The sequence below is a fragment of the Meriones unguiculatus genome, chromosome X, assembly GCF_030254825.1.
Source record: "Meriones unguiculatus strain TT.TT164.6M chromosome X, Bangor_MerUng_6.1, whole genome shotgun sequence".
Taxonomy (NCBI): domain Eukaryota; kingdom Metazoa; phylum Chordata; class Mammalia; order Rodentia; family Muridae; genus Meriones; species Meriones unguiculatus.
The window spans coordinates 51,156,951-51,167,611 of record NC_083369.1 but is presented as its reverse complement, the minus strand read 5'-3'; the positions used below and the strand labels follow the sequence as shown (position 1 = coordinate 51,167,611).

General features: G+C 37.4%; 1 protein-coding gene across 6 annotated transcripts in view; it reads right to left on the bottom strand.

Annotated features, from left to right (window-relative positions):
- Diaph2 (diaphanous related formin 2) overlaps positions 1-10,661 on the bottom strand; it is a 980,694-nt gene that overhangs the window by 61,616 nt on the left and 908,417 nt on the right. The gene's annotated exons all lie outside the window — the stretch shown is intronic.

Below are 10,661 nucleotides of genomic sequence, written 5' to 3'. Positions count from 1 at the left end.
ATTACTTCCTTTCATGAGGCCAGACTTACTCCAAGGCCACTCCTCTTAATAGTGCCATTCCCTATAGCCAAACATTCATACACATTAATGTGTTTTATTTCCTTTCCCTTCTTTTTCTGACTAGGAGTTTGTGATTATACTTCTGTTATGATATTCCTACCTCATTCTCTTCAGGGCTGAGATTACAGGAGTGCACTTCCACACCTTGCTCTTTTGTCAATTTTTTTGAAGTGTCTAGAGCATATAGGACTGAATGAAAAGTCTTTAGTCTTTCAATTTCTTGTGTTAGGGGTTACTTTCATGATTCCATCATTTTACATAAGTCATTTTCTTCTGTTTGTTAGTTTTCTTCTTCTTCTTCTTCTTCTTCTTCTTCTTCTTCTTCTTCTTCTTCTTCTTCTTCTTCTTCTTCTTCTGCTTCTTCTTCTTCTTCTTCTTCTTCTTCTTCTTCTTCTTCTTCTTCTTCTTCTTCTTCTTCTTCTTCTTCTTCTTCTTGAGACAGGGTTTTTCTGTATATCCTCAGCTGTCCTTGACTCACTTTGTAGTCTAGTCTGGCATCAAACTCTCAGAGGTCTATTTGCCTCTGCCTTCCCCAGTGCTGCAATAAAAGGTATGTGCCATAGCACCAAACTCTCATATTTTCTTTAAAAATTTTAATTTTTTTTATTTTACTTGTAGGGGTGTTTTGGCTGTGTAGTATGTATGTGCATGGTGCTGGTGGAACTCAGAAGAAGATATTGGATCCTTGTTATTAGAGTTACAAACAACCATATGGGTGCTGGAAATCAAAACTAAGTTTTTTGCACAAGTAAAAAGTTCTCTTAATTGCAGAGCTATCTTTCTATCCCTTCTCATATTTCCTTAAAACTACTTTGCCTTTTACCTACTAAATACATACAGCATTTAAAAAATCAGTGCAGAACAGATTAACAATTTGGGTTAGGTGTCAAAAGATGTTTTAAAGGTGTTTTAGTGCAAACTGGTCCATAGCAGGTTTGAATTTTTTTTTGTCCTGTCTATTTCTGATATAAACAACTACTGCATACAGAAGCAGAAGTTCCTGTTAAAAAGTCCATTGTGTTTGTACTTAAGGAAAACTTAGAAACCAAGTGCTATAAAATCTGACACTGTTTAGCTATAAAGTCCTTATCAATAAAAATATAGAAAAATAGTTGGTTTATTGGATAATTTGTCATTTATGAATAGTGTCCAATGCTGATATAGTTAACAAGGAAAAAAATCAAGTGCTATGAAAATGTTGTGAGTATTTAATTATCTTAATGAGGATGAATCTTAATTAGTGTGTTTTTTCTTAATTAGTATGTATAGGAAAAACAGAATTATGTATAGAGTGGTTGTTCTGGTACTACAACCCATGTTTTTCAGTTATTACTGGGGTTTTTGACAGATTTTTTAAAGTTATCATTTTGCACAGAGAATAGAAGCAAAATTACACATGACAGATACATAAAACCATTCATAAGAAATGCGCCAAACAATGCACTTTACCCCAAAAGCACTGTGAACATAGAAGTATGGTTGTATTTAATCCCAAATGCCAACATCATTGTACATTCAGTTAAATTAGTGAGAAAACTGGGCCATGTCACTGAGTGCTTGTGCCCTTTCATGATAAAAGAAAAAAAGAAAAGCAACATGGCTTACAGAACCCTTCTGGCATATCATCTGTTCTAGCCAAAGGCTATCTCTGTGCTGTAGAGCATATTTTAAAAAGAGTCAAAAATTAGAACTCACAACAAAGGGCCTGCTGAGATTCACTGAGTAAATGATATAGTTTTGGTCAGACTGTGTGACAATACAATCAGGAAAGAAGAGAGCAAATGTTCTAGATTTGTAATGGTCTTAAATTTACATAGTCACCAAAAATTACAGAATGGAAAGAGAGAAAGGGGGAATGGTGAAATAAGAGTAAATGATTAGGGAATTTGACTTTGATTTCCACAAAGCATTTGCTATCCTATTTGAATCTCTTTTCCTTTTTCCCAGAAAGAAGTGATCTATTTTTTTCTCCTCTGAGATAACAATGCTTTTTTTCCTAGAGTTAATGACTATTTAACAAATACTCTAATACCATTCATGAAAATCCCTCTGTGGAGTTATTGTACAAGACTTTTTAAGGGACTCCTAAAACATTAAAGGCTATTACTATTGTCCTTGGTCCCCTCAGTAGTGGAAGGCAAGTCTCTATTGCTAAAGACACATGTACTTCAGCCAGGGTGCCCAGAGACCCTGAGCAGGAAATGAACCAAAAGCATTCTCCCAAAGGACTAGCATTTATGGTACCATGCAAACTTCCAAGGGAGGGGATCCACCAAAAGTCCTACTCAGCTATGATGCCTCCTATGAATAACCATGACTACCATGGCATGATAACCTTAAGGGTATAGTTATGTCACATGTACCTTGGCATAACCAACAGCTCTCTAATTAGCTTTAGAACTGTTCAACAAAAGGGAAGCTATGCCTGGTACTGGAAACTTGGCCAACTACCCAGGACTAATAAGTCATGGATATTGGAGAAGAAGCTACTTCCATTTTCCCAAAGGAGCCTAATCTTTTAGTACATTCAAAATAGTTGTCTTTATACCTACAGATATTTATAGTCCTTCCCCTCTCATCAAGAAAGCTTCTCTTTGCAACAGAAACTATTACAAAAACTACAACAAATCAAAACTCAGAGTTGTGGAGCCCAATCTCAAATGCTATATCTATAAGACAACTCCTGTACTTAAGCTAAAGGATCATTGCTGAAGAAGAAACAGAAGGACTGTAAGAGCTAGAAAAACATTAAGTTTGCTGTGTGATTGTGTCTCTCAGAAATATTAGAAGTTACATCCATTCCATAAAGTCTTACCAGCATAACTACCTAAATATTAGTTGAACAGAAACAAAAACAGACATGCTCAAATGGCCTATAGAAAGACTAGGAGGCTTCAACAATACATAAAGAATTATAGGCAACTAAATAATGCTAAAAGTAGAAAAAACAGTCTTTCCCAGAGAAGAGTACACAGTTGGTTACCCAATACCAAATGGTCATCCCTGAAGACATGAATAGAAGTTAACATACACAGAAAGTGTTATTTCTGTTTTCAAGCATTAGAATATATAGTTAAACCCAGTTCTTTTGAAATGGTTACGGAAACATTTCCATTGGCATTATTTAGGCAAGAACAGTATACAATAATTGATAATAAACTCACTATACCTTATTTGTGGAGGAAAGATATAAATACGATTCTTAAATAGTGAAAGGAGATAGAGTAGCCTAATAGGAAAAGATTAAAAAATTATGCAAGTCTGGGGTAAATTCTTGCCTTTCCACTTGTTAGTGGTATGATATCAGGCATAGTTTATCTGGGTCTAGAGTTTTTCATGTATAAAATGGGTATAATTATAATTACTCTGTGAAAAGTGTTTGAGGAATAGATGAATTCTTATTACTTGTCACACATTTATAAAGTAATATATTTGTTGTGTGGAAGTAAATGCTGGAATGATGTAAATTGAAATGAAGCATAGGATTACTAAAATACCAACAAAAGAAGCACTGGCATTAAAGTTATTTTAAAAAGGCAATGGCAATCAACATCTAATCTAAAGTAAGGTTTGAAGCAGAGGCTTAGGTAAAAACCCAAGCAGCATCTATGCAAAATAAGAGGAATGCTGGACATCCTTTAATAGCCTTTGAAGCAAAAGATTACTTTCTGACAACTGTCAATTATCCACAAGAGACTATCTCTCTACTACTTGCTTTTTCCTTATGAATTCTTTCTACTTTTTATTATGCTCATTTTCTTCTAGTTTTTGACACTTATATCTTTCTTATTTTAAGAAAGAAAATGTCTGCGCTATGATTGCACTAGTATGCCATTGTAGATCAAAAGATTTGAGTGTGTCATTGCAGATCAAAAGCTTTGTAGCTGAGTTGGTTCTTATGTTCTTTTTTGATAGCATGCAGAGTACCTTTCTGTATCAAAGATGCTGGAATATAAAAGTGAAGGCCGATGTAGGCACCAGCTTGACTCCTCCATGTTCAATGAGTTGTGTAAATATCACTTTCAGTAATGGACCTTGATGTCAGTTTGCAGAGACCAGTCTATTGTGTTGGTAATAGCCTAGGTTGTATGGGGATTCCTATGGGACCACTTTGGCAAACAACTCAATTACATATAACCCAATCCTGATACTGAAATCATCATATGGTGACAAGAGATGGTTAGTTGGAGCTTTGTCTCTCCTATCATTTGCCAATTTCATTTAAATCACCTTCAAATAAGTATATATTTTAGAAAGTTTCTAATTTATTAAGTTTCCATACTTCCTTTCAAATGTTCCTTAATTTTAGCTGTCTCTCCACAGTATTCCCTCCCTTGTCTCCATCTTCCCTCTTGTTTTCCACTTCAATCTTCTATTCCCATTGCTGCACCCTGTCAATCAATATCTGATTTTACTGAAGGCCCACTCCATGAGATGAAACCCATACCCAATACTGCTTGGGTGACCAAGAAAATGGCACTAGAAAGCCAAGGGACCTAAGTTAGAACAAACAAAAGATAAAAACAAAGAAAAAAAACATAGTCATTAAATGACTCTTAATGACATTCTGCTATGCTCATCCATCAGTGTCTTGCTCAGCCATTATCAGATTATCTTTCTGCAGCAGATGGAAATAAATACAGAAACTGACAGAGACATTAGGCAGAAAGTGAGAGACCTTGGAAAACTCAGCCCTAAATGGGAGGTTGACATCAAATCCTCCCTCTTAGAGTTCAAAGAACTCAGTAGAAGAGGATGTGGAGAGAGTATTAATAACCAGAAGTCATGGAGAAAAAGAAAATAAAGCAACAAATCATAGATAGATGCACATGTAAACTCATATCAACTAAGGCAGCATGCCACAGCCTGCAGTGGTCTACACCAGATCAGGTATTTAGCTGAAAAGAGATGTGGACATATGCCCCCATCCCTAACCCAGAAGCTATATCCAACTGAAAACTACTTGCATGAAGCACAGTTCAATGATGGCGGCTCATACCCGCCGGTCTGCGCCATCAGAATGGCCAAGATGAAAAGCTCAAGTAACAACAAATGCTGGAGAGTTTGTGGAGAAAGGGGAACCCTCCTCTACTGCTGGTAGGAATGTAAACTTGTGCAACCACTCTGGAAATCAATCTGGTGCTTTCTCAGACCACTAGAAATAGCGCTTCCTCAAGATCCAGCCATACCTCTCCTAGGCATATATCCAAAAGAGGCTCAAGTACACAATAAGGACATTTGCTCAACCATGTTTGTAGCAGCTGTATTTGTAATAGCCAGAAGCTGGAAATAGTCCAGATGCCCCTCAACTGAAGAATGGATGCAGAAATTGTGGTACATCTACACAATGGAGTATTACTCAGCAATGAAAAATAAGGAAATCATGAAATTTGGAGGTAAATGGTAGAACCTGGAAAGGATCATCCTGAGTCAGCTGTCCCAGAAGCAGAAAGAAACACATGGTATATACTCACTCATATAGACATAGGATAAACCTACTAAAATTTGTACATTTAAAGAAACTAATCAAGAGAGAGGACCCTGACTAAAACGCTCAATCCCCATCCTGAAAGGCAAAGAGGATGGACATAAGAAGAAAACAAGAAACAACCTATGAACCTGCCACAGAGGGCCTCTGAAAGGCTTTGCCCTGCAGACTATCAAATCAGACATTGAGACTTATGGTCAACTCTTGGGCAGAGTGCATGGAATCTTATGTAAGAAGTGGGAAATAGTAAGATCTGGAGAGGACAGGAACCCCACAAGGAGAGCAACAGAACCAGAAAATTTGAACACAGGGGTCTTCCCATAGACTCATACTCCAATCAAGTACCATGCATGGAGATAACCTAAGACCTCTGTACAGATGTAGCCCATGGCAGTTTAGTGTCCAAGTGGGTTCCATAGTAATGGGAAGAGGGACTGCCTCTGACATAATCTGATTGGCCTGCTCTTTGATCACCTCCCCCTGAGGGGGGAGCAGCCTTACCAGGCCACAGAAGATGACAGTGCAGCCACTCCTGATGTGATCTGATAGACTAAGATCAGAAGGAAGGAGAAGAGGACATCCCCTATCAGTGGACTTGGGGAGGGGCATACGTGAAGAAGGGGGAGGGAGGGTGGGACCAGGAGGGGAGGAGGGAGGGGATTATGGGGGGATACAAAGTGAATAAAGTATAATTAATAAAATAAAATTAAATTTAAAAAAAGAAAACTACTTGCAAATGAAAATTTAGTTTCTCCCAAAAGAATTTCACTGGAGAAACAAAATACTCTCAAGAATAGGCTGCATGTTGAGAAGTAGATGGCCAACAGAAAATAAACTAAATCTCAAGGAGGTTCCTTGTCTCATTATGTTGTGTCTGAGTGCTTCCTTTTTTTTTTTTTTTTTTAATTAGTGTGCAAGTGAGTGGGTCTCCTTTTCTTGTGTCTTCTCTTGGGCTTTTTTTCCCTTCTGTTTATATGTTTTGACTAATTCTGATGTATTTGCATTTGTGTTATTTTATCTTATTTTATTATTATCCTTTATGACACCTAAATCAACATCAGTACAAAGTTCCAATTTATTTCTAATATCAGAAATCAGAACTCTACTCTTGCCTGATGTGTCTAAAACAAAAAGGGGGAACTATAGAGAGCTGCATAATGCCACACCTTAAAGATGGAGCTGGTTTCCGCCTTCCACCTTCCCGATGGTGAGTGCGCTCTGTCACAAACAACTCCATATTTGGCTAAGGCTGAGGATCTGGCTTGCTTCCGTGTATGTGGACCTATCTGCATTGCCCACGTGGCACGCTGGGGTTGGTTACCCAGAGGCTATTTAAGCTGTGGGCTGGCTTTCCCCAGGGTCAGAAGATTGTTCAAGGTTCCTGAATAAACTGCATTGAAAAAAAAGAAAAAAAAAAAAAGAAGCCTGTTTGTTTTCTAGTGAGAAACAGAAAGGGGGGTGAACCTAGCTATAAGGGGAGATGGGGAAGAGCTCGAAATAGTAGAAGGAGGAGAAAGAATAATCAGAATATATTATGTGAGAAAGAATACATTTTTTCTTGTAATAAGAGGGAAAAAAAGAAAGTAAGTAAAACCTGGACAAAAGAAAGGTTTATTTAAGTTAGCCTGATAAAAGTTTCCACACCCAGGGAGGAGCTTGACCTAGATATGAGTATATCTGAGCTAGAGAGAAAATCAGTTCTTTAGTTTTTCTACAAGTCTGAGTGGCAATACCATTAATTTTAATATGAGTAGATTAAACATGGAGAAAAGATAGCTTCTATAAGCCTTTGGATCTTTCTGATAGGGGTCCTTAAGCTAGGCTCTCATTTTTTAGTGTAAAGCAAAAGGTCCTTGTGTTACATGAGTAACCTCCACATTCAAAAGCTTAGTATAGAAGTTAGTTCTGAATTGAAATAATTTGGAGCTGTGTGTCTATCATGTCCTCTTAAATTACATAAAAAGAGAGTTAAGTTCAATGTTTAAGTGTGCCATTGAGTAATATATATGAAACAATATGATAGAACCACACAAAAAGAGATATACTTGCAATATTCTTCACTGAAAATATGATTACAATTGTCCATAAACTAGTTTGTTTCTTGCAGCAAACTGATGCCAGCTAAATGCACTGAGGGATGGTACATGACGGAAGATGGCTAGGGAAAAAGAGTGAGTAGAGAGGATAAATCCATAAAACTTATATTCCGGTTTTTCTTTGTCTCTCAGTACTTTTTTTTAGAAGCAATTTTTTATTAATTTTTATTTTTTATCTTAGTCACAGGTTATTTACTTTGTATCCCAGCCGTAGCCCCCTCCCTCCCTCATCTCCTCCCTGCCCCTTTCCAAATCCACTGCTAGGGGAGGTCCTCCTCCCCTTCCATCTGACCCTAGCTTATCAGGTATCTTCAGGACTGGCTGCCATGTCCTCCTCTGTGGCCTAGCAAGGCTATTCCTTCCTCAGGGGTCGGGGGGAGGTAAAGTAGCCAGTCGTTGAGTTCATGTCAGAAATAGTTCCTGTTCCCCTTACTAGGGTAAAACCACTTGGATACTGAGCTACCATGGGCTACATCTCAGTTCTTTATACTTTTAATGGACTGTAAATCTAAGATCAGGGTACAGATTAGGCACTAAACCCTAAGAACTATATCTTATTATGATGATATAAGATAGTATCTCTATAGTAAGATAGAACAGTTTATGTATAACATGGAGTACCAAAAATTTTTATCATCAGTTTAGGGAATGAAAGTCAATGGAAAGGATGTAGGTCATGGGGTCTTTAATTTTAGGGAGCAACATCATACTTAAATCTTACCCAAATCTATTATTGTTATTCTATTATTACAGAATTTTCCTTCAATTTCCAGACACAACCATTTGGATTGTCCATACATTAAGTATCATTAGTATTTGCAAATTGTCTTGAACTTAATGAAAACAGATTTTGCCCAGTACTGAACAATAATTATACCCTTCCATTTTAATATAGTTAAAAGAGGAAGAAATATTAAAAAGTAAAAACCAGCTTCTAAATTCAATCTATTCTTTCCCATTAATACTTAGTTGAAAGTTGGGTATCCAATTTACAACCAAGAGAGTATTCAAATATTTCTGCTCAATCCCTTATTGCTTCTAAATTTACTAAAATGCGAGATTATTAATTCTTCCTGACATAAAATCAAGATTTAATGAGCAGCTGACAGCCCTTAGAAAATAATAAGGAAATTTAATATGATAGTTTTGACTAAATAAGGTGCTTTTATATATACATATATGAGAAACACATTATGAAAAGTAATGGACATGTTGGTTTAGCTGCTAAATTCTAATTGTGATTAGCTTTATAGGAATAGATATGAATAGATAGATAGATAGATAGATAGATAGATAGATAAAGCTATTTTTTATGTATATAAGTATTCTATCTGCATGTACCCCTGCATGCCAGGAGAGTGCATCAGATCCCAGTATAAATGGTTGTGAGCTACCATCTGGTTGCTGGGAATTGAATTCAGGACCTCTGGAAGAGCAGACAGTGCTCTTAACTACTGAGCTATCTCTGCAGCCCGTAAAGCTATTCTTTTCCAACACTTTTATCTGTTATATACATGTTGTCAGATAATATTTTCTTATATTCATATTCAATTCAATGTAACAGTTATTTTGAGTTTTATATTACGTTTAAGGTATTATAGGTGATAAAGAGATGTTTGTGACTTTATCATGACTTTGAACTGAGAGAGTTGCAGAGACAATAAAAAATGACAGAGTGATTCAGAGAACAAATAATGTGGAATTTAAGGGTGACAAGGAGAAATAACAGTGGACTTGGGCATGATTGAGGGGTAATGGTTTATGTAGCCTTGAAAACTGGAAAGAGTAAAAATGATGAGTGACAGCATCCAATGGGGAAGGCAAGGTATAATATGAGAAAAAGGCACAATTAATTTGGACAAGAGGAATACATTTCATGTTCATGTATGGAATAGTGAGAAATAGACATAGAAAAGATCTTCTTGAGGTCATTCTATAAAAGACACTGTATGTATAACTGATTCGTTTATAATAAAATATCTAGGGATTTTCTCACCAATTAACTTCTGACATTCTCAGGAGCAGAGGGTGTTTACATGTGTTTGCTATTCCCATGGTAGCAAGCATATTGTCTTAGTCACTGTTTTATTCCTGTGAAGAGATTCCATGACTAAGGCAACTCTTATAAAAGAGCAGTTTGTCTGGACTTGCTCCTAATTGCAGAGACTTAGTCCATGATCATTATCACTATGGTGGGGAGTAGGGTGGCACACAGGCAGGCATAAGGCTGGAGAAGTACCTGAGTGCTACATCCTGATCCATAAGCAGAAAGAAAGAATGCCTGGTTCTAGTTTGGACTTTTGAAATCTCAAGGCCCATTCCCAGTGACACACTTCCTCCAACAAGGCCACTCCTACTCCCCACTTCCTAATCCTTTCAGATAGTTACACTTCCAAGTGACTAGACTAAGCATTCAAATACATGAAGCTATGGGGGGGGGGAGGAGGGAGGAGGAATTCTTACTCAAACCACCACACATATCATAGTTGGATATAAGGTAGACATGGAATAAAATCTCAAGGAAATGAGATGTCACAATTATTTTTCAGTGTATCATATTTTTTCCACCCATTTCATATCTTCCTCTTAAACTTCTTTTAAAAATAACTTTAAGGTCTTTCAAGATGGCGGCGGCAGCTAGTGTGCAGCTTAGCTGAAGGGGAGAGGACCCGCAACGCGGAAATTGGTGAGTGAAGGGGCTGATCAACCCAGAACAGAGTTATCTAGACTTCTAAGAAGAAAGAGACTAACCATGATCTGAGTCCGTTTAGAATCAGGTCATGGCAGACTCCTCCGCGAGGAGACACCCCGAAAGGTGATCCCCAGGCACTTCTCGGCACCCAAAACCCTACTCTGTCTTCGGAGGAGGCAGGGCGTGTCCAGCAGAATCTGCCACAGACCACACTGTCTGTACCCCAGCCCCCAAGAAAGCTGCAGGTCCCACCAAACAAACAAACAAACAAACAACAACAACAACAAAAAAAAACGAGATCAGGGCTGAGAAAACCCAATCCTTT